This window comes from Gopherus evgoodei, chromosome 1 (assembly GCF_007399415.2).
Source record: "Gopherus evgoodei ecotype Sinaloan lineage chromosome 1, rGopEvg1_v1.p, whole genome shotgun sequence".
Taxonomy (NCBI): Eukaryota; Metazoa; Chordata; order Testudines; family Testudinidae; genus Gopherus; species Gopherus evgoodei.
The window spans coordinates 161,631,093-161,654,335 of NC_044322.1; the positions used below are offsets into that span (position 1 = coordinate 161,631,093).

The 23,243-nt window shown below is 39.5% G+C and overlaps 1 protein-coding gene across 6 annotated transcripts in view; it reads left to right on the forward strand.

Annotated features, from left to right (window-relative positions):
- The window catches only part of DSCAM (DS cell adhesion molecule), a 662,018-nt gene that overhangs the window by 366,093 nt on the left and 272,682 nt on the right, over positions 1-23,243 (forward strand). The gene's annotated exons all lie outside the window — the stretch shown is intronic.

Here is a 23,243-nt window from a genome sequence, read left to right on the forward strand (position 1 = left end):
CCCCCAAATATACCACACAGAATGTAGTTTATTCTTCAATAGTAACACTGCACCTGCTGTGTTGCTATAAGAAATATTATATCATTATGACCTGTCGATCAAATTCTCTAATAACTTGTTTTATTCCAGGATGAGTTTGGATGAATTTTTAGTCCGTAAATTCAAATGTGTTTTACTAAGTAAGGACTGCAGGTAAGGCCCTATGGTTTCAGAATAAACAAATTGAGGTGGGAAGGGGGGAATAGTGCTTTTTAACCAGATCTAAACAAATCTAATAAGATGGGAAACAAGATCACATTTTGCAGACGGATCACTCTTCCTGCCTCCCAGGCTTGCAGCGCCTAAGCTGATTGGTGCCGCAAGCCTAGGAGGCGGGAGAAGTGAAGCAGCGACGGCGTGCTCGGGGTGGAGGTGGAGCAGCGGTGACCTGAGAGGGGGGGCCTCAGGGCGGAGGGTGAGGGTGGGGAGCTGCTGCAGGGGGGGCACCTCAGGGTGGAGAGGGGGAGCTGCCGCGAGGGGTGGATGCCTTAGGGCAGGGGCTTGGGGACAAGAGAGAGCGCAAGATGGAAGTTTTGCCTAGGGCGGAAACATCCTTGCACTGGCCCTGATCAGGACCCAATTAAAAAAGAAGAAGAAAAGAAAAAAGAGAGACTTCATACATTTTAAAACATCTTTGTAACAAAGACAGCTGTATTCCGTATTTGAGCAATACTGTAGGATTTTTGTACAACTCGTTGCATGCATTTTTAAAGCACAAGAACTTTTGTATACATGCAATTATCTTAAAATAGCACATGCCACAGACAGACTCCATGCCTCCTATGCAATTTTTTTCATCTACATTTAACTACTGGGACATAACAGTGACATTCAAGGCAATGACATTTGGTCATTCCTCTGGGAAAAAATAGCCACAAATCATCCCAACACATGATTAGGTCAAATGGGAATAATCAAGTCATATTCATAACTCATTGGAAATAGACTATTCTGAAATTGCTACCTGATACAGAACAAATGCCTCATTAATCAGAAATGCATCAACCTAAGAACACTAGTTATGTCAGATAAAATTATGAATGACACTACAGGGAACACAACATTCTGTACTACATGCAAGAATGCATCTACCTATTAGGAATGGCACATCCTTATAGTACTTTTTCTACTGATCAGGGTACTGTTGAATCATACTGGTATATAAAAATAGACCTGGGTGAGGAAGTAAGATAGACAGCTTAACCTACTGAAACATAGCCTGCTAAATAAAGCCCCTTTAGTATACTTCACAGGAGAGAGAGCAGCATAATCATAAATGTATGAATCCTGAAGTCCTTACTGAGGGAAAACTCACTCTGGAGAAAATAGGAGTTTTGCCTGATGAATAAGGACTTCAGGATTAGATAGAATATGAATAATAAGACTGTAGTCATACAGCAAATCAGTTTCAAAATAAGATGTGGAATCCAGCTCTCTTGATTGCCAGGCTGAAGCCAGACCTGAAGAAGAGCTCTGTGTAGCTCAAAAGTTTCTCTTTCACCAACAGAAGCTGATCCCATAAAAGATATTACCTCACCCATTTTGTCTCTCTAAGGCCCAAGCATAATTCACAAGACAACAGTGGTTGTCTATGGGCAAGTCATTTCTATATACTATACAAAATACAGTGTGCATGCACTTAGGTGTATGTAATTTAAAACATTGTAACCCAACCAAATCAAAATGACTTTTCACTGGCCCACCAAAATGTACAGTCATAACTAAGGATCTACATGTCTGCCATATTTCATATCTCTACAGACTGTTGAGGTGTTAGAGGTGCCTTTTTCCTAAAATAGTAATAATAATAATAATTAATAATAAAAGATTGCAAACTATTGTTTTTAGAATGGCAAAGTGTACTTTTTTCATGCTTTTATTTCTGAATATGGCCAAATTATATTTTGTCCCAAACATTCAGACCAAACTGACTTCTCAGCTGAAAACAAATGTGCAAAATATCAGCCTGAAAGGTATAAGTAAGACAAATGTGTGACTATGTCTATTTAGAATAGAAATGCTTGCGTCGCCTTATTATAGACATCACCGTGTTTTCTAATTACTCTTCCTCTCTCTCTCTCTCTCTAAATATATACCCATACATAAACACAAACACTTTCTGTCTCTCATTTTCACAAGGGGCCCCTTAGGGTATGTCTACCCTGCAAATAAAAGATGTTAACTCAGGTTAGCTAACCCACATTAGCTAACTCATATTAAAACAGCAGTGAAAACATGGCAACTTGGCTTAGCAGCTCTTGTTCAACCTCAGGTTCCCTTAGGGTATGTCTACACTGCAACAGGGAGTGAGTCTCCCTAGTGGGGCTCAAGCAAGTGCAGTAAGCAGAGCAATGTGGATGTTGTGGATCTGGGTGAGTCTCTGGCTAATCACCCAAGTTCTGACCCAGGGGTTGTATTGGCTTGAGAGCCTGAGCTGCTGCCCAATGTCCATACTTATAGCATGTTGTGAGTCTGTCTACCTCAGCTGGGAGCTCACTACCACATATTTCCTTGTAGGCTTTAATTTGAGCTGCTAACCTGAGTTAAAAGCCAAGTTATCATGTCTTCTCTGCTGTTTTAACCTGATTTGGCTAATGGGGGTTAGCTAACCAAAGTTAAGAACATGTCTCTCTTTGCAGTGTAGACGTAACCCTTAGCCTGTTGCTGAAATGTAGCTATTTATGTTTTTGTAGCTTTTGAAACATGCTCTGTGATACCTTGTAGAATAGTTTCCTATATGCAAGCAATGTCTATTCTATTAACATTTCACAGAGCCGTCAGTACACCCACGAGTTTCACTGCAGGAGCAAATATTAGCAGACTTGTTAGGAAATGGCAACAAAGACTTTACCTTACAGTAGTTCTAAAGTTTAGTACTGAAGTATCTGGTTTTAAACCACAGGAAGGTAATTCCAATTATTATGTGCTGAGACTGCAAATCCTTACTCCCACATGACCTCTTCTATGATGTAACTATTAAGTTGTTATGGCCATTTGATCTTAAAGTACAGTATAAACCCCAGCTTGAGTCTTTAGTAAGTGTAATGAATTATTTCATGTATTTTCTGTTCTCATCAGGGAGACTGAGGATCTAGTAGAGCAGTACTAATGATTTTATCTCCTCAAGGGCACAATGTGTTTTGTCACTTGTTGCACAAAAAAAGTTACCATAGATGTAACTAAAATATTTAAAAACTTTAAATTCCCCAAAGTTAAATTTCTAGTTATTTTTTAAAATTTTTCTGCTTATCTACATTATTAGTAAGTGTGATCTATTCTGTTCAAGAACCTATGTATATATTCAGACACCTAGCCCCTCCCACTGCCTCTGCCATCACAGCTACACTTCTATTTTTAGTGCACTACCAGGATCAGAGCTAATGTAGGTGTGTCTACTTGAGCTGGAAATTACACCTCCCACCTTTGGTGTAGACATACCCTATGATTCAGAATGCTCAGAACAATATGTTGGTTTTTTTTTAGGATACAGACAAGAATCCAGAGTGATTCCTTACTGTGTTGAATCAGCCTGCCAGGAGATATTGTCTGGAACTCAATTAACCATCCCCCCTGATAACGTATGGGATGGCACAAAAATAAGTGAAATTGGGTGCCAACTATGAAAGATGCAACATCCCTATACATGAACCATTGTAGCAATGCCGTGGGTATTTATAAAGTATATATCACAACATCTAAGTAGTGAATAAAATTATGGAGAAATATAAGAATCCGAAACAATTGGTGTTTTTTCTTTGTGTTCCCTTGGAATTTACCAGAATGTGTTGATTGATATGTGTTCAATCCAGGACATTCTTTTAATGGCCACTTTTCTGGGACAAGATTTTATTGCAAAACATGCAGCATAATTCCATTAATAAAAAAATGGAAATAGATAACACGCAACTAAAAATAAGGGATTACATAGGAAAGCAAACGTTTTAAATGCACTTCTGTTTGCAGCCTATATTGACGAGATAACTGATGGGTATGGCTTTTGTGTTTTTTATGTTTACATCAATACTGGGATTTTGAGTTTTTAAAAGTGGTATTTTATGCCATAAGCATGATCCACGACATTATACTGTTGGGGAAATAAAGTAATTAAGACATGGCACTTTTGAAAACAGAAAATAAATTAAATAATTGATTAAACTTTTGCTAAAAGTCCTCAAGTGCTAAGTGGCCATCAGAAGTTTCTGCTGGTTTGCAGACTCTCCTGGTAGCAGATAATCAGTATAGCCTACTCTATGCCACCCTTCCCCCCACATAACTCCTGAATGTGGCTGGGAGGAGCTGTGATTGGAGTATGCCCTACTGCTCTTAGGGGGTGGCTGTGCCTGGGAACTTCTGGTTTTGGCCAGCCATGTGCAGTTGGTAAGAAGGGACCACTGGGGTGAGCAAGTGAGGCTGATGTCTGGGTCACTAATGGGCTGGGAGGCTTTGGCTATGTGTGCAGTAGACATCACAGATGTGTTAGAATGTGGAGTGTTCCTGCAGAACCAAAAGCCCTTCTCCATGCTAGAAGGTGGGTTCTGGAGCCCAGAGGGTAGAACAAGCAATGCAGGATGCAGCTTCCAGGAGGCTCTCGTTGCTGTCATGTAATGTTTAAATAAAAATATTTTAGTTTTTAATTACCAGCTCTCTGAACCTGAATAAGAATGACAGCAAAAGCTAGACTTCACCCTACCCCGCTGATAACGTCCACTGCACACACACCGGTCAAAAGCCTGATTCATGCTAAGTTCAACTAAATAACCCTTATGTTTAGGCAAGGCCTTTTTCTCTTTTAAGTAGTAGAACCCCAACCCTTCTGATCTCCTGCTTTTCAGCTGTCGGGTTTGCCAGTGTGTCATAAACAGATAGTTAAGAGTTAATGTCTCTTTTACCTGTAAAGGGTTAAGAAGCTCAGTAAACCTGGCTGACACCTGACCAGAGGACCAATAAGGGGACAAGATACTTTCAAATCTTGGTGGGGGGAAGTCTTTTGTTTGTGCTCTTTGTTTTGGGGGTTGTTCGCTCTTGGGACTAAGAGGGACCAGACGTCAATCCAGGCTCTCCAAATCTTTCTGAATCAGTCTCTCGTGTTTCAAACTTGTAAGTAACAGCCAGGCAAGGCATGTTAGTCTTATTTTTGTTTTCTCAACTTGTAAATGTTCCTTTTTGCTGAGAGGATTTTACCTCTGTTTGCTGTAACTTTGAACCTAAGGCTAGAGGGGGTTCCTCTGGGCTATATGAATCTGATTACCCTGTAAAGTATTTTCCATCCTGATTTTACAGAGATGATTTTTACCTTTCTTTCTTTAATTAAATGCTTTCTTTTTAAGAACCTGATTGATTTTTCCTTGTTTTAAGATCCAAGGGGATTGGATCCAGACTCACCAGGAACTGGTGGGGGAAAGGAGGCGGGGGGGATGGTTAAATTGTCCTTGTGTTAAGATTCAACGGGTTGGATCGATGTTCACAAGAAACTTGGTGAAAAAGCCTCTCAAGGCTGCCCAGGGAGAGGAAGGTTTTGGGGGGGACAGGAAGTGTTCCAGACACTGAAATTTCTGGATGGTGGCAGTGTTACCAGACTAAGCTAGTAATTAAGCTTAGAAGTGTCCATGTAGGTCCCCACATCTGTACCCTAAAGTTCAGAGTGGGGGAGGAACCTTGACACAGTGGCATTCAGGTGTGCGGGGAAGAGGAGTCAGACTGGGCAAATTGGATCTTTTATTCTCAGTAGACCTAGAAGGTGATAGTGGAAAGAAGCCATTGTTCAAACTGGATCCTAAAATCAGAGTCACTAGAGCAAAAAACCTGGGTCTTTGGTTTTGAGTTTAACTGCTGGTGATGCTTGTGATGCTTTTGCCATCTACATTTATAGTGTCCTCAGAACCTGAGGACAGCAATTACACCAAATATCTAGACATCTCTGTTCATTTACCTCTAGTTCTGACTGCAGGTTGAAAGGATTTCTGTGCTCACTGGTTGTGATTTCTGGATTGGAATAGAGGAAGATGAAGTGAGGGCTTGTTCTCTGACCTGTTAGGAGTGAGTGCTTTCTCAAGAAGACAGGTACCAAGGACTTTTTGTCTGACACTAACTATGGCGGGTTCTGATCTAATGAGCAAAGTGGGGAAAAAGAAGGAGCTTTAAATTAAAAAGACAGAATGGTGGCACAAAAAAGCTACCTGTTGGTTAATAGTTTTATCTGAAGTTGAATCTTTCTGCTATTTAGGTGGCTGAGTTATTAAAAATAAAATGAAAGAAATATTAAAAAGATATCATTTATTAATATGAAGAGAGCTTATGTCACTTATATGTGTGGAGTGGGTATAGTTGTTTGTTTTTTTTAAATAAGTGTAGAAGTGATCAAGCTGCAAAATTCAGATCTAGATCCAGATTTCAAAGTCCCCAGAGTGCAGATGCAGAGTTGATTTGAACCCATCTCTACATGTTAATTTCAAATCCAGTAAAAAAGTTTGCAGTGGGTGAGATGCTTTTTTTAAAAATCTTAAAAGAAAACAACAACAATATAATGAATTTCAGGTGAAGAATCAGTTTTAGGACTGTGTGATCTTGCTAACATTGTGAAGAGAAAAAGTGGTGAAATTTGATAAATAAATTATTTGCTATGAATTATTTCCTAGGAATGGTGCATCTTTTAGTTACCTGTCTCTCTCTCTCTCGCTTTCTCTCTCTACATATATATCTCCTGCATTTATAATGAGTTCTGCTGCTTTTGTTGCTATAGGACATCTTCATTGTGTGCAGTTTCATTCTGGTTCCTCAGTCAAATGAAAAAGATCTGTGATCCTGGGATGCTGTGTTCCAGTTATACAATTCTAAACTAAATATGAGACTGTTACAATTTCAAATAGATTAAAAGCTGCTCACTTGCCCAACTATATGATAGGGAGAGATTATAACGGGGCTCTGTTCTAAATTGATAAGAGAAGATCTGTCAAATATCTGTAGGCCACTTACTTTCCTGTGTGTGTAGTCAAGAGGGGATTAAATATAACCATAGCCATGCATGTTTTATTTTTATTCCTGAGTGAGTCTCAGTCTCGAAGCTGAGATAGTAGGAACTTTGCAAAACTGAGCGCCTAAAGTGAGGCACCTACATCCACGTGGTCTAATTTTCAGGAGTGCTAAGCATTCAAAGCTCGCATTGACTTTGGTGGTATTGTGAGTGCTCAGCACTTCTAAAAATCAGGCCATGGATTCAGATGCCTAAATGTAGATTTAGGTACCTAACATTAGGCACCCGAGTTTGATCATTTTGGCCTAGGGCACATGGACAGCAGATTCTTTGAACACATGCTGTGCTGTAATGTGGTGAAGAACTACAAAATCTAATAGGATGTCAAATAGATGAAAATATAATTAGTCCTTCACCTGTATAAACTAGGTGATTAAACAAAATAGTCACCTTGAGGAGTGAAGTACTCTCTGATCTGTCAGTCTGTGCCTCTTGTACTACCAGTTGTAGTTTTGACTGGGAAAAAAAGTGGGTTGAATAGGGAGTGCAGTCACTGTATTCTGACTAGCTCAGAGAGATGAGCTTACACAACTAAAGCCAGCCTCTCCCTCAGAGAAAGAGAGTAAAAAGGCTCGTGCTGACTCTCCTAAGCACATGGTGGGAGTCAGACAATTAAGACAAAAACAGCAGCACATGTTTTAAATCACATGACCATTCCTAACTACCTCAGCTCAGAATTTATCTTGAAATTCCCATGGTAATCCAGATAGTTTGGGGGAAGTGGGAGAGGGGAACCAGCACTCAGCTTCTAATCTTTCCTCATGCAGAAAACGCCACAAAAAGGATGTATTTTCTGAGATGCAATATGAATGCAAAAAGGGGCCAATTTCCAGTGTTTACAATTTTTATACAGATGTTCCACACAGCCCTAGATGGATTTTTATTTTGAATTATCTGATCTTGTGCTGTTGTTTAAAATAGGGGTGGAGGGAGATGCAGCAGTAGTGAAAACACTTTCCATAACTTCAGGAAGGGAGATAGCATAATTTGCATAATCAAACTTTTCTGAATTGTTACTCACTAACATTTCACACGTCTTTGAGAATTGATTGTGTTTGAAACATATAGTTGTTTGAGAGAAGGAGGGTGTATGTGTGGATGTTCTTAAAATCATATTTATATGAGGGAATATTTCAACATTACAAATGCCATCTTATCTTGGAGATTTAACACTGTAAATGCTATTCTGGAGTTAATGAGTCGACATGTAACTTGGAGGCAGTGGTATGGTGGATTTACATACACTTGGGACCAAAGACATAGCTTTTCGATCAGACTAATGGCTTGGAAGTGGCTTCAGAAAGAATGCTGGTAATCATGTTTGACGGTCTGAATTGATGGCTGATGGCTTGTAAAGGGCAATGCACTGGAGTGATTTCAGGGAGCTTTTAATAATGCTTGGCAAATGATCAGGCTCCACAGTCATTCACTTTGTAGGTACCAATATTCTTTTTTTCAGAGAGGCAACAGAGCATAAAACAAAGGAAGCACAAAAATGCAGACATTGTTAAGGGAATCTGAGTTTCCAGATGAACAGAATAGAATGTCAGGTTTATGGAATCAATCTTATATAAACAAATCATACCTATAATGATCCCTTGAAATTTAAATATTACATATGGCTCTAATTATATATTCTTATTATTTGTTGTTTCCAGTAGCACGCACAAAGTGCTAGACCTTGCACAAACATAAAGGGGGAATTCTTTATCCTTCTCTGGACAGGGACATGAAGCAGCATAAACTCTTCACTTTTTTTTTTCTCTTTCTCTCTGTGTTTTTGGTTGTTTGGGTTTTTTTTAAGTGACAAGCCAGCAAATGATCAGTGGTGGCTCGTGAATGAATTTTGGTTCAGTCCCATCTCCTCCTTTTTCATCCTTTGTTATTTTGTGAATAAAATTCCTTTTGAATATCTGGCAATATGATGCAACTTCTCCAGAAGACCTACCAGTTTTATGCGCAAAATATCACTAAACAAAACCAAAAAAAACAACCCCCAAAACAGGCCTTTGCCGTCACATAGTTGTGTCATCAGAGTCTATAAAGTTAAAAGTATTTATGATACAGTTTTTGAATTGCTACTTTTTCATATAGCTTTTATTGGAATATTTCTATTACATCTGTTTGTGGGATACCTTCTGGATTACCCATTTGGCTTAGCCTCCTTCAGTGGCTAACTTGAAATTACTTATGCTTTACTCAAAAACTCCTTAAAATTGTGCATCAGCCTGGATAATGGAATGTAGAAGCCATCAATTGCATGAATTATTTTTTTTTCCATATTGCTTCCTCTTGTGGGGCCAGATACTCAGCTGGTGTAAATTGCAGCAGCTCCACCTGTGGTACCTAGCACTGTCTAACTGTAGCATCCAGAAAAGAATGTTGCTACTGTCAAACCCCAGCTTGAGAAAATGAGATCTGACAGTTATAGTACTGATAGTTTCAGTGACAGATACATTTTCCACTTTATTGAAAAATGGAGCTTATTGCCTGGAAAATATTGATAAGCGAAGCCATGGAATGTAGAAGCTGGAATATTTTGTCCAACAATTAAATATGTCTACATGCAGGATGAGCTGTTTGTTTTCAGTATTTGTAATTCTAGTTTCCTAGTAATAATAGTAACTATGTATTTCTCATAGGAAACATATTAAACCTTGTGCTCAGTAATCTGCACTGGCTACCAGTCAGTTTTTTTATAACATTTAAGGTATTGGTTTTAACCTATAAAACCCTAAATGTTTTGGATTTAAGAGAACACTTTTTACCACAATTGATTGTGTGACCCACTAGTCAGTGTGTCATGTGTTCCCTTTCTGCCTTCATCCATAGAGAATGAAAGTCTGTAATAGCTCCTAGATACAGAATTTGATTCTGGCTCTTAAACTGAAACTGTGGAGACTCATGCTTTTAGTTCTAACAGTCTTCAGTTCAGTCTTCCACATGTCACTTATGATGGTGGGCATCACAATAGCACAGGGTGTGCAATCAGTTGACATGCTCCAGCACAACTCCTAAAGAGACACCCCCCCATACCCTAAGGGGAGGATCCACAGGGTCTGGAAACCAAATAATTCCGGGAGACAACTAATGAGATAACAGGGATGGGAGTGAGGTCAAAGAGTCAAAGAAAGGGAACCCGATGAGGACACTGAGCAGAGAACCCCGGACAGCGCCCACTGTTCCTCGAAGGTGTCAAGGGAGCCAGCAGATGCCGCCCAGAGGAACTCTGCCCAGATGCATGAGCGGATAGAGATTGGAAATAGGCCACACAGTCACAGGAAACCCCATCGGCCAATCTCCTCTCCCTGGTTTTATAGATGGCTATTTTAGCCAGGGCCAGGAGGAGGTTGACCAGAAGGTCCCGTGGCTTTGTGTGGCCACGTATGGGGAGTGCATAGATAAGGAGGTGAGGGGAAAAGTGCAGCCAGAAGCATAACAAAATATTTGTGAGGAGCCGGAATAGGGGCTGCAACCTGGCGCACTCCAAGTAAATGTGCACCAGGGTCTCCCTCACATCGCAGAAGGGGCAGGTGTCTGGGACGGGTTAACCGTGCCAAGTACACACCCGTGCTCACGGCCCCATGAAGGAGCCGCCAGTTGATATCCCTGGTGGGCCTCGGGAACAGGGCAGAGTATGCGCTGGCTCACTGGGGCTCCTTACCTTCTAGAGGTGGCAGGAGGTCCCTCCACTTTGTGCCAGGGCAGGACGCAAGGGTGAGGAAGTGAAGTGTGTGGAGCACAAGTGCATATAGATGTTTCCTTGGCGTGGTCTGGAAATGAACCAGCTGCAAGTCGTGCAGCCAGCTCATGGTGAAAGGGTGGTGGGGCCAGTTGGGTCCATGGGGCAGTGGCCTGATGAAAAGGGCCGGAGAGCCTGGGGTGGAGGGTGGGCGGGGCATGCCCTCTCTCAGGAACCAGTCTAGGTAGGCCTGAGCAGTGGGCGGCAAAGCAGCCCTCACCTCCTGAAGTACATGCTGGGGAGTACGAGGCCTGGAGAGCCCCATGCGCTGAGCAAGCGTCAGGGGATCCAGCCAGTCTCCCTGGTCATAGTCCAAGAGGTCTCCAACTCTGGTGATGTCTGCCAGGACAAATCTCTGGCGCACCGTGGGGGCTCCACCACCTGCACACAGAGCTGGGGAGGGGAAAGTAGTGGGACCCGGGCCCTCCCTCTCCACAGGGTCCTGGCCCAGGCCCAAGAGAAAGGGAAAAGGAGTGTCTCAGTCTCCTCTTCCTGATACACCAGACCAGCCTGGAATGGGTTGCTTCCTACCTCCCTGCTGTCTCTTCAGTTTGGGATAGGATCACAGCACTCTGCCCCCCAGCCCCTGTCCCAACAGAAAGTTCACAATCAGTCTCAGCAGTTCAAATAGCCAAATGGGAACTCCCCAGTCCACTTATCGATGTCCTGTTTTTCTCCCTTGTCAGGGAGCAGGGGACAGACTAGGGTCAGGTCCTTGACCTACCAGCTGGGTCTTATCTTCAATCCAGACCCTTCTTCCATGAATCGTTCTGTCCGAGAAGCTGCAAACTGGCTTCATCTTTTCACACAGCCTCTCCTTCAACCCCCACCCCCACCCCACTCCACCTCTGCTCCTTCTACGCTTGACTGTCAGAGTCCCCTTTAAAGCAGATCCTCTATTTGGAGTATAGTCCCAGCTGCTGAGGGGCAGGGCCCTCTTGGCCCTGTATTGCTCCTTTGTGTGGGGTCTGTAAATCCCATCAGAAGGTGCTTATAGAGTGTGATAAATCACTTCTTAACCTTTCCTTTGAAAAGCTAAATAAACTGTGCTCCCTCCTTCCAACTTCTTGTGTGTGAACAGTTTTGCCCACAGTTAACTCTCAATTTATGTATTATACATCACTTACATAATTTATCACACACAGGGGCCTTATATTATTTATCACATGCATAAAGACATTTATGTGCAGACATGCAGGCGTAGGATATTTTCTTACATAAATACTCTTATTAGTGTATTAATATTTAACCTTGGTTATATTCCAAACAAAACTTGCTCCCAAAAGTTTTACAAATCATTTCAAAAAATAGCTTTATATATAATATGTAGTATAAGTACCATTAAAAAGCAAATGTTTACCATGATATGAAATGAATAAGTTTTCATAATATTACATTTTAATTATAGTAAATAACACAATTAATTCAAAAGCTGTAATATGGTAAATGTTGGCTTCTTACTAGCACCACTCTATATTTTTCTTCACATATTCATAGAATATTAGAGTTGGAAGGGGCCTCAAGAGATCATCTAGTCCAACCCCCCCTGCTCAAAGCAGGACCAATCCCCAAATGACTCCCTCAAGGATTGAACTCACAACCCTGGGTTTAGCAGGCCAATGCTCAAACCACTGAGCTATCCCTCCCCATTTTCTGATCATTTAGTTGTGAATAGTCTTCTTTTAAGATATATTGTCGTTGACCTTATGTCACATTCCACAATGCTATAGATAAAACAAAACTTTCTGAAAAGAATTTTGAATTTTTATGAGTAAACTGAAGATTATTTTACTTTCAGAATAATTATTCTGTACAGTGTAGGTTGAAACAGGGACTAGAACATAGCTGTCCAATAACAACAGAGTTTTTTTCAAAGTGCTGATTTGTCAAGCCTGGAATGTTTCACAGAAATATCTCCGATTTGAACTTTCATCATACCACAAACAGCATTTCAGTGGAAAACTTCTAAAAAATCTAGAAACCTTAGGGGTTCTCAGGGCTTCCAGGCTTCCTGATATGGAGCTGGGAACCTGGAAACCCTGGGATCCTCAGCTCTAGTGGGCACTCTGAATGGTAGGGCTGAAGCTGACATGAATCATTTTCAGTCAGTTACAGTCCAGGGAGCATATTTTGTTTCAGAAATGCCATGTGTCAGTGTTCCCAAAACAGAAATTTCACAGGAGTTCAAATTTACGTGATATTGTGAAAAAAATTTGCTTTCAGTCTGAACTGGAACAAAAGCACATTTCAAAATGTCAGTTTCCTATTAACCAGATATTCCAAGTTTCAGCCAGTTCTAATATTTACCCCAAATTATAATTTGGCCAGGATGCTTGAATGAACCATCCTACTCTTGTAAAAAGGGCTATGGGATATTTGATGACCACAAATGATCAGGAGCGCTTCAGTTTTACCTCTCAGCCAGAAGACATGCTAGGTGAAAGTCTTCCATATTCTGTCACTATATTGCTAAAGCAAATAGGCACAGTTTAAGTTAGAAGTGCAGCTGCTTGCATATTCTTGCAAATGATTATTTATCCATCTGCCTTTTTAAAAAAGAGTTTGGCATTTTGACATTTACTCAAAAAATGCTTCCAACTTGAAAGGCAAGAGTAACTCTGTAACCAGAGGTTTCTCAAGGTAGAAAGGTAGACATTAGGAAATGACTGTTGCCTTAGGCAATATTACTTCCTCTCCCTGCTGTTTCCCCTACTCAAGCACCCTCCCTCTCTTCCCCTCCCCCTCCTCCTTCCCCCGTGCGCACCTCCCCACACACACGTTTTGGATGTCTACCACCAAATGGGATTGAATGTCAAGAATACTGTACCGAGCATGAACATCAAAGAGGATTCTGTTTCATAGCCTGAAATCCTAGTTCCCCAAGTGAAATCAGGGCTTTCCTTTGTTTATAATCATCTCAGAGGTATACCCAGGCAGATTATTCTACGTGTTAAAAGATAGCCAGGTAAGGAGAGAGATTATTGTAAAAGAGTTGCAGCTTTAAGACCCAGTTTTGAAAGAGTAGGTCAAAGACAACAAACGTAATCGGTTGGTCACACAATCAGATCCCATCCAATCACTTGTAATTAATTATTAAAGCCCTTTTTTGTGCACTTATTTTGTCAGTTTGAATAGAAGAGGCGCCAACTGTTGGGTCACTATTGAAGATCAGCCTTAAATCATTATTATTGAATTGGTGGACTCTGGTGTCACTACTGCTGTCTTGAAGAAAAATAAGTGAAGCACAATATATTGACTTTTGGAGCAAGTTTTTTAAAATTTAATTTGTTTTATAGTTACTCCTATCCTCTGCCTCCTCTGCTCTTCAGTGTACATTTTGAACAATATGATCCTTACACTACAGAAAGAACACAAATCAACCAAAATCCAGTAATGGAGTTCCTATATATCTTGTTTCTGATTTAAATTCTTTAGAGGTGAGGAGGGGAATAGGGTGTCCAGAGGTACACAGTGTAGAATGTTAATACTGAGTACTATGATACAAGCTACTGGGCTGGCAACATAAAGAATTTTAGCAAGAGAAATTGACCTCTTCCTGGGAGGTAAAGTCCCTGTGAGAGTCTAAAGAAATAGCTGTGACCCTAATATATTCTAATGAGGCAGTTGCTTAAGAGGATGAATTTTCGGAGAATTAGCATAGAATAAATGCCATACGCCATCCAGCTGTTCAGATTTTACCACATTAGTTTTCTTTTTATGAAAGTTATTTTTGGATGTTCACATCCCTAAACCATAACCTGCAGAAAATAGAGTTATCAAATTAAAGTTTAATATCAAGAAAGGGAAGCAAAAATAATTTTAGTCTAAAGCCTTTATCTCTACTATTTTTATGCTGTCTGATTTTGAAAAACAGAAATATTCTTCCTTTTTTTTTGTCTTCTTGTTACTTAGCAAGCTGGAAGAAATTGTCATAGCGTGCCAAATTATAAAAATTGCAGCATGTATCTTTGGCTTGGAGCAGCGAATTGCAGCCAGTGGGAGTTGCGATTGGCTTAACCTGTGGACGCGGCAGGTAAACAAACTGGTCTGGTCCACCAGGGGCTTTCCCTGCACAAGCGGTGGAACAAGTTTGGGAACCACTGTCCTAGGCTATGATTTATGCTAATCATATTGTTTCGACCTAAATTACTATGCATAGAAAGTGACTTTGAAGGTACAAACCATTAAGTCTGATGCATAAACATTGTTCAGTTTAGAAGAAATGCAAGCCCTTCCTTCATATAATGGGTGATGTCTTGCTTGTTCTTAAATCTCCCTGTTGATGGAAAAGGGGATGAATTAGGTTTCCTGATATCATAGAGTAAATGTAAGTTTAGCTGTATTGTGCTTCTGGTCACCTATAGGCCACATATTTATTAAGGATTCACCAGCAAAAACTTGAAAGAACTGATCTTAATCCTCTGGCAGCTCCATATACCACAAGTGAACCTGTTTAATCAAAAGCTGTTTTAAAACTATCCAGTGATTTAAAACTTAGTTGCTTTCTTTGCAACTGAAAGAGGGAAAGCATCTGACAAGAGTAATGTCTATAAAGGCCTGAATCATCTAAAACTGCAGTATTAAGATTATGACAATTTTTCTTAACATGCTGGAGGATTGACAGCTAACTACTACAGAAGAGATTTGCAACTACCCAGACCAAGTGCTTTCATGGGAGATTTAGAGAAAAGAGACTGTGCATTATGTACATGTTTTGAATCATTTTTCATGATCAAACAGCACAAAAATAATTAACATTGACGTAACTGTTAATTAACACAATCTTGATCAATGTACATAAAAGTACAATTTAATGTTGATCTTTTTCCTTTCCCCCTTGAACTACCAATCACTTAACAGAAAATAAACACGTAATTTTAAAACCCCAAACTGAACATAATACAAGTACAAGTAGGACTGACAACTGATAGCAAATATACCCCTTTTTTTACAAATTCTAAAACATGGGTGAGAAAATAAAAAGAAATGAGGAGGAGCATCTCCTTAAATGTTCTGATTTATCTAATGTAACTTTCAGTTTTCTATGGTGCCTGTTATCACAGATCTAAATATTATATTTAACTTCTTAAAATGATTGAACTGCATACACAATAAGATTATCTATTCATTTTTTCTTATTTATTCTGCTCTTAGAGATAGACAGTATTATGATACTAGAGTTGAGCGCATATCAACCAAAAGTATGAATTCAAACTCCCATAAATTTCAGAGGTGTTTGGATTTGTGTCATCCAATTCAGACCACTTCCTGTGAATCTGAATGCAACATGGCTTCGAAACCTAGGTGCTAATCACTGCTTAGTCTTTTGTATCATGTCAGTTTATAAAAATGAAGTTGGTGTGTGCATATTTTTGAACATTTTTTTAGTTAGCTCATAGTCCTAGGAGCAGGGAAAGATTTTTTTAAATGTAAAAGCAGATTGATATTGTAGCTTAGTAATGTCACAGATTTTGCCATAATGGAAGGGCGGCCAGGTCAAATTTGAGTGAGTGGTGTTGAAACCTTGTGCCATGAGGTTGCAGCACCACTCAGGTTTCATCTGGCTGCCCCTGCCCCCCAAGCATCTGCCTGGTTTGCATATAACTACAGTGACTTCTGCCCATGAGATATTTCGAGGATGGGGTGAGGGCAGTATTCTCTTGGGAACCTGGGGAACTGCACCTGAGGGCTTTATCTTAAAGGTGCAGGAGAAGAATGGTCTTTTTTCCCTGTCCCCTTCCTGAAGGATTGGAGGAGGGAAAATGCTTGCTGACTCAGTGGTGTCTCAAAACTCTGACAGCTGCTCAGCCAAATATGGCTAATAATTGTGCTAATCAGGAAATTAATTATTCAGTTTGCGAACTCCGGTTTCTTTCACTGGAAGCTCAGAAAGGGAAGTCATATGTCAGCACTGCTGCAAGCAAAGTTGATGGCAGTGATGAGCAAACCAGAAAAAGTCTAAAGTTTGGATCTAGGATAGATAAACATGCAAAACTTGGAAACTCTTGACCTTGAGCGTGAGCTTGGAAAATTCTTGGATTCACAATTTCATAGCTCTTAAGGCCAGAAGGCACCTTTATCATAATCTACGCTGATCTTCTGCCTGACATAGGCTAAAAAACTTCGCCAAATAATTTCTGTATCTAGCTTTTGATCTCTGATTAACCTATAGCATATCTTTTAGAAAGCAAAACGGTCTTGATTTAAAGACTGTAGATGATGGAGAATTCACTATGTCCCTTAGCAGAATTATTAGTTAGCAAAATCATTTCTGGGTTAGAAAACTTTTTCAGTGGAAACCTATCTGTTTCTTTGAAAATTATGAAAGATTAAGAAACTTCTGTGCTTGTGTGTTAATTTGATAGCTCAAACCAATAAACTATCCACCAATGAAAACAAGAATTTAGGCCTTTTCCAGACTACAACTGAAACCATCTCGGGCCTCAAGTCTGCAAACATTTACACATGTTCTTAGTTTTACTCATGAAAGTAATCTCACTGAGTTTACATAGAGGCTCAACACAGCCGGTATGAGCCTATATGCTGTACTGCCAGCTCTGTGAAGCTACTATCTTGTTTTACAAAGTCAGCTTTCATTTTGAGGGGAGAGAGAGAAAAACGCCATCCTTAACTCTGTAGTTGTTATAGTTCTGAAGAAAACGTCAGAAGTATGAACTGAGGGCTTGTCTGCAGTTAAAGCGCTGCAGTGGCACAGTTGCGCCTCTATACCCCTTAATGAAGATGTTACCTACGCTGATGGAACAGCTTCTCCCATCAGCATAGGTACTCCACCTCCCCAAGAGACAGTAGCTATGTCAACAAGAGAAGGCCTCACATTGACATAGTGCTGTCTACACCAGGAATTAGGTCAGTATAACTACATCACTCAGTGGGATGGATTTTCCAATCCCTTGAGTGATGTAATTTTACTGGTACAAGTTGGTAATGTAGACCAAGTCAGGATATAACTGATGCAGAAGTGTCTGTGAGAGTCTGCAGAGAACTGGAACAATTCCTCTGAGAGTGGTGAACTGCCCCATTCATCTCAATAAGGTATTAACTCAGATACCCAGTGGTCATGATTTAAATGTTTTAAATGATTACTTGTTTTATTTCTCATGTCAGAAAAGAGATAGGGGATCATAGATCTGAAAAATTTATTGAATAACGTCTCATTTCAGTGCCAAAAGTGTGTGACATTTGAGAGATATCACAACTTATTTTCCCCCCAAGCAAGGAGTTATGCCAGCCTAAGGAACCCAGCAGGGCCCATGGATATAATCAGTCCCCCTGAAGGGGAGCCAGTGGTGCTCAGAGGGATGCATACTCTTATTTTGAACATCAGCACAACCTACTGTGAGTGGCATACCGTTTTGATGACTCACATGGATAGAACATATTTTGTGAGTGGATCTTGGAAGAGTACCACTACTGTTTAACTCAATCATGCAGATTGTTTTGTTGTTTAGAGAATCATGTTGTAGCAAGGCTATAAAATGGTGAGAAAGTTATTCTGTAGAATGGCTCTTTTTAGGAAAGGTTCAGGGTAACCATTTTAGATCATTGCTAGAAAAACAGTTTTCTCAGTTGGAAATGATGGGTACAATTGATAAAAGTTTAGTTGTGCTATATTATCATTTAGCATCTGATTAAAGGAACCATCTGTTCTTTTAATTTCTGTCAACCCAATCTAGGCTGCAATAATACAAAATTATAATATGGTTCCCACAAAATGAAAATCAGATATTTTTTATTGCCCCGTCTTGAGAATAACATTACCCCTTATTCAAAGACTAACACTGTGGCTGCCAGAAAGGGGGAAATAAATAACATTAAAAAAAGAAAAATTAGTGTTAGAGTCTTAAAATAGCTCATTTTCATACATTAATTCCACAAGAAAGCATTCAAATACTCTTTTATGAATTATACATGAGAAAAATTGAAACCTAAACGGAGTTATCTTAACTTTATTACTAAGACCTGTAAAATTTTATTTTACTCTTTGATATTATCCAGTCTAATGGATGGCATAAAAACCTTACATAAGAGCAATTTCATGTTATTAATGTGGCCTCTCATCACTTAGAGAAATTAATACAATATTTGCCAATGCAGCTAAACTTTAATGAAGTCACTGGGTTATTTAGGGCAGTAGGCAGCAGTTAGTAAGATAAGAGATGCACTTCTTTAGATGCCATCTAGGAGGTAAAAGGGAGACAGTTCAGGTTGGCAGGCTCCAATTTGACCTGCTTTCTCTCCATCTATTTCTTTTCAAGATTATTAATTTCGTATTTGTATCCTCAGATTAAATGCTTCGGTAATGTCTCCTATATAAATACAAATTGAATGTTATTCACAATTGATGGAAAGTAATTTGATTAAGGAAACTAAAAGTTTACAGATGGCACGGAAATTGGTGCAGTTGTAAATAATGATAAGGATTAGGTCAATTGTATAGCATGATTTGGATCACTTGATAAACTGGTCTCATTTGAACAGCACATGTTTTAATACAGCTAGATGCGAGGTCTGGGAACAAAGAATATAGGTCATAATTTCATAGAGTTTAAGGCCAGAAGAGATCATTAGAACATCTAGTCTGATCTCCTGTGTATCACAGGCCATTAGATTTCCCCATATACCCCTATGCTAAGCCCTATGACTTTAGTTGGACTAAAGTATTTCAGTCCTCAGAAGACTTAAATATTGTGTGCCACAGAAAGAGAACAGGAGAGTGTCAGGTGCCACCAATGCCCAAAGCCCATGCAGGATGGGGGGAACTGTATTCTGGAAAGCACTCTGAAAAGAACATCAGAGGTTATGGTGAATAATCAACATTAGTTATTGTGGCTAAGAAGACTAACATGTATTTTGGATGCATAACCAGGGGAGTATCAAGTAGGAGTTTGCAGAGGGTATTATCTCTGCATATAGCATTTCTGAGACCATTGCTGAAATATCGTGTCCAGTTCAGGGGTGTGACCTTGAAGAGGCTGTTGAAAAACTGGGAAGGGTTCAGAAAAGAGCTGCAAAAATGATTCAAGGTCTGAAAGATCCACTTTACAATCAAAGATTTAGGAAGGTCAATCTATTTAGCTTATCAGAGAGAAGGTTAAGAGGTAACTTGACCATGGTCTGTAAGTACTTATGCGAGGAGAATATTTCTAATAATAAAGGAACTCTTTAATCTAACAGACAACACCTAACAATATTAAATAGTTGGGAGCTAAAGTTAGGCTAATTCAGACCAGATATAATGTACAAACTTTCAGCAGTGATGGCAATTAGTCATTGGAATAATTTACCTTGTGGTTGTAGTGGTTTCTCCATGGAAGTTTATAATCAAGATTTATGTCTTTCTACAAAAATATGCTCTAGCTCAACCTCAAGATATAGACTTCATATAGGAATTACTGTGTGAGTGGAAGATTATAATGGTTTCCTTCAGGCCTTAAAATCTATGAATCCACAAACTATTCATCCTCATACTGAAGTGAAGTTGTACAGTGGAGACAGGTGAAGACTTGGGGCTGGGACTCCTGGTTCTGTTCCCATCTTTTCCACTGACCCTTGTGATATTTGGCATGTCCCTGGTTAATCTGTGTGACTTGGTTGCCCATCTGCAATACAGTTATAAGTATAATATTAGTAATAACACATGCCTACCTCACAATTGTATTCTGAAGAGTAATCAGTGTTTGTAATATGCTTTGAGGTCCTTGAATGAAAGACACTATATGCAAATGATGGGCCTGATTTTCAGAGGTGCTGAGCACTGAAAACTGCAATTGAAGTTAATAGGAGCTGCAAGCACTCAGCATCCCTGAAAATCAGTCTCTAAAATTATTATAATTATCAAGTTTCCAAGGGATTATTACATTCAATAGCAAGGAAAAATAAATGTAAATTATGAAATATATTTTGACAGTGTTCTTTTATTAATTGGGGTGAAGGTGATTTCTCTGCCTCCTTCCCTCCCTTGAAGCCGGCTAACAGCAAACAAAAAAAAAGCTTAAATTTCTCTGAAAGGATGCATCTTTAAAAACATTCTTGTTTAGCATATTAAGTAGGTAAATAAAAAAAATTGATTTTGCTAGAGCAAAACCAAAAGTGATTAAATTAAATATGCCTGGAGAACAGAACACTCCCCAAGATCAAGAGTGTAATAAATGCATGTCGTTCCCCATCCTGGTGCGTTTCTAAACACTTTTGAAGTACAGTACACAGAATGCTCAACACTTAGGCTTTGTTGCAGCTGACAGCCTGTCGGCTTTAATGAAAATGCTCTCCGTTTAGAATGTGACAGAAATTACATACATTTTCCCTTTTATGTTTTACCATCTTTTATGTCTAGCATTTTTATGGTTTAAAGGAGTTAGTTATAAAAGTGTTATGTAAGTATGTAAAATATATTAAGAAAAAGAGGAAGAGAAATGCTTTAACCTTGTAATTATACAGAGTGTGTGTTGGTGAGGAATGTATACTGTGTGATAAATCTGAGTGGTGGCAATAGCTCTTTATTTTTAGTCATGTTTAAAGAGGGTCAGGCAAAAATTCCTCAATAATGTAGTAAGTGAAGGTTTTATTTAACAATTCCCTTTCTTATATCTGATTGTGAGATTATTTAAATAATGTTAATATTATGTATACATTCAAGCGGGCAAGCCCATATACGTGGGCTAAGACTTGAAGAAGATTACATGTACATCAGTAACTATATTTCAAAATAATTGTGTTTAATACATTACTCAGATAATGGTCATTTACAAATTCTTAGCTGTGCAGAGACATAGTGTGATGTTTCTCTAGCTTTCAGACAGGCTTTTCAAAAAATACGACCAAATTTGACTGGCATGTGTACATAGGCGCATGTGAGAACTTTTGTAGGCTGGAGCAGGGGAAAGAAGGCTCAACCAAATGATGAGTACAGAGGTGCAAAGGGGCATTGTGGAGTCTGGGAGTGGCTTACATATCCATGCATATACCATATGTCCCTTAGAACAACAACAGGCAATATACATAGGTCTCAACATAAGATTCCTTTTCCTATACTGGTAGACATAATATGCATTAGGTGGGAGATGCTGTGGGAATTCAACTTTTAAACCCAAGTATATGAAAAGACTTTTGCATGTGTGTAACTTTATGCATGAGTAATCCCTTAGTGGCTTAAATCTTTGTAGGACTGGGGCTTTACTTAGTAAAGATACTATTGTAACCAGAATCAGTCAGTACCGGAGAGGGGGACATGGAACAGCATTCACAGTGCACTCCTTGTCAGTACCCAGCCCAACCCTGGGAAGCTAATGATCCAACCAGCTGACCAAATTTGGTAATGAATCCTGGTCACGTGCCACCTGAGGTAGGTTGTGCAAATGCTAAGAAGAAGAAATACAGGCAGGCACTTTTAGGACGTTTGTTTGGCCATTTGCACATGCAATTACATTATTCTCATACATGGTTGGGTAAATGAGATAATTAAGACCATAAATGTACACTTAAATTACTTAAAATTCATTCTTTCAAGTGTGATCATTTGGCTTAAGAGTTAGCCCCACTGAGATTAATGAGGGCAACTCACATCTCTTGAAGTGATCATGCCAGGCTGCCTGCCGTCAGAGGAAAACATCTGTGCATTGGTTACACGGTTCACATCATGAGGATTTCTTTGCAAACAAGGAATATAAACTTTAAAAAAAAAAAGGTCTAGATTCTGTAGACATGTTGGTCAGATACCTCAGAAGTTCTGGATCTGGACTGTGGGCTGGGTTTTTGGCATGACATGGCAAGTGTCCTTCTGAGCACAGATGCTGGAATCTTTACAAAGTAAAATGTATGAAAATGTTGCACAGAAGTTAGGTTGCCAAATGATGAGTAAGGGTCAGAGGAGAGTGGATTGCATAGTTGTATCTGAGTGTGTATAGGTTGTAAATGCCATGGAAAAGGGAGGGTTACTTAGCATGGTGCAAGGGGATATAATGAAGAGTAATATGGTGAAACTCAGCAACATAAATTTTTAACTGAATACCAGTGAAACACCATAGAACAGTCTTCCAAAGAAGTGGTAGGAGCCCCATCACTGGAGCCATTTAAAAGTAGACTGTACAAATAATTAGAAAATGCAACGTAGAGAGAAAGCGTATACTGGCTAGTGAAGCTCTAGATAATTTGATAGATACTTTTAAATCTCTAATTTCTGTGTTTTCACCTGTTGCAAGGTTTGTCAGTAAAATTGTTCAGCTGCTGTATGAAGAGTAACCTGCACAGCCAAAGAATCCCTGTTTGGCTAAGCATTACGCCTGTAAAAGAGCTCGTTGTCACACTAGTAACCTCTTATGTAAAAGGAATGGTGCTGACCATTCTTACTGAGTTAGTTATTCATTTTTAGATCAACTATACCATTTTCTTCAAACACTGTAATTAAAGATACTC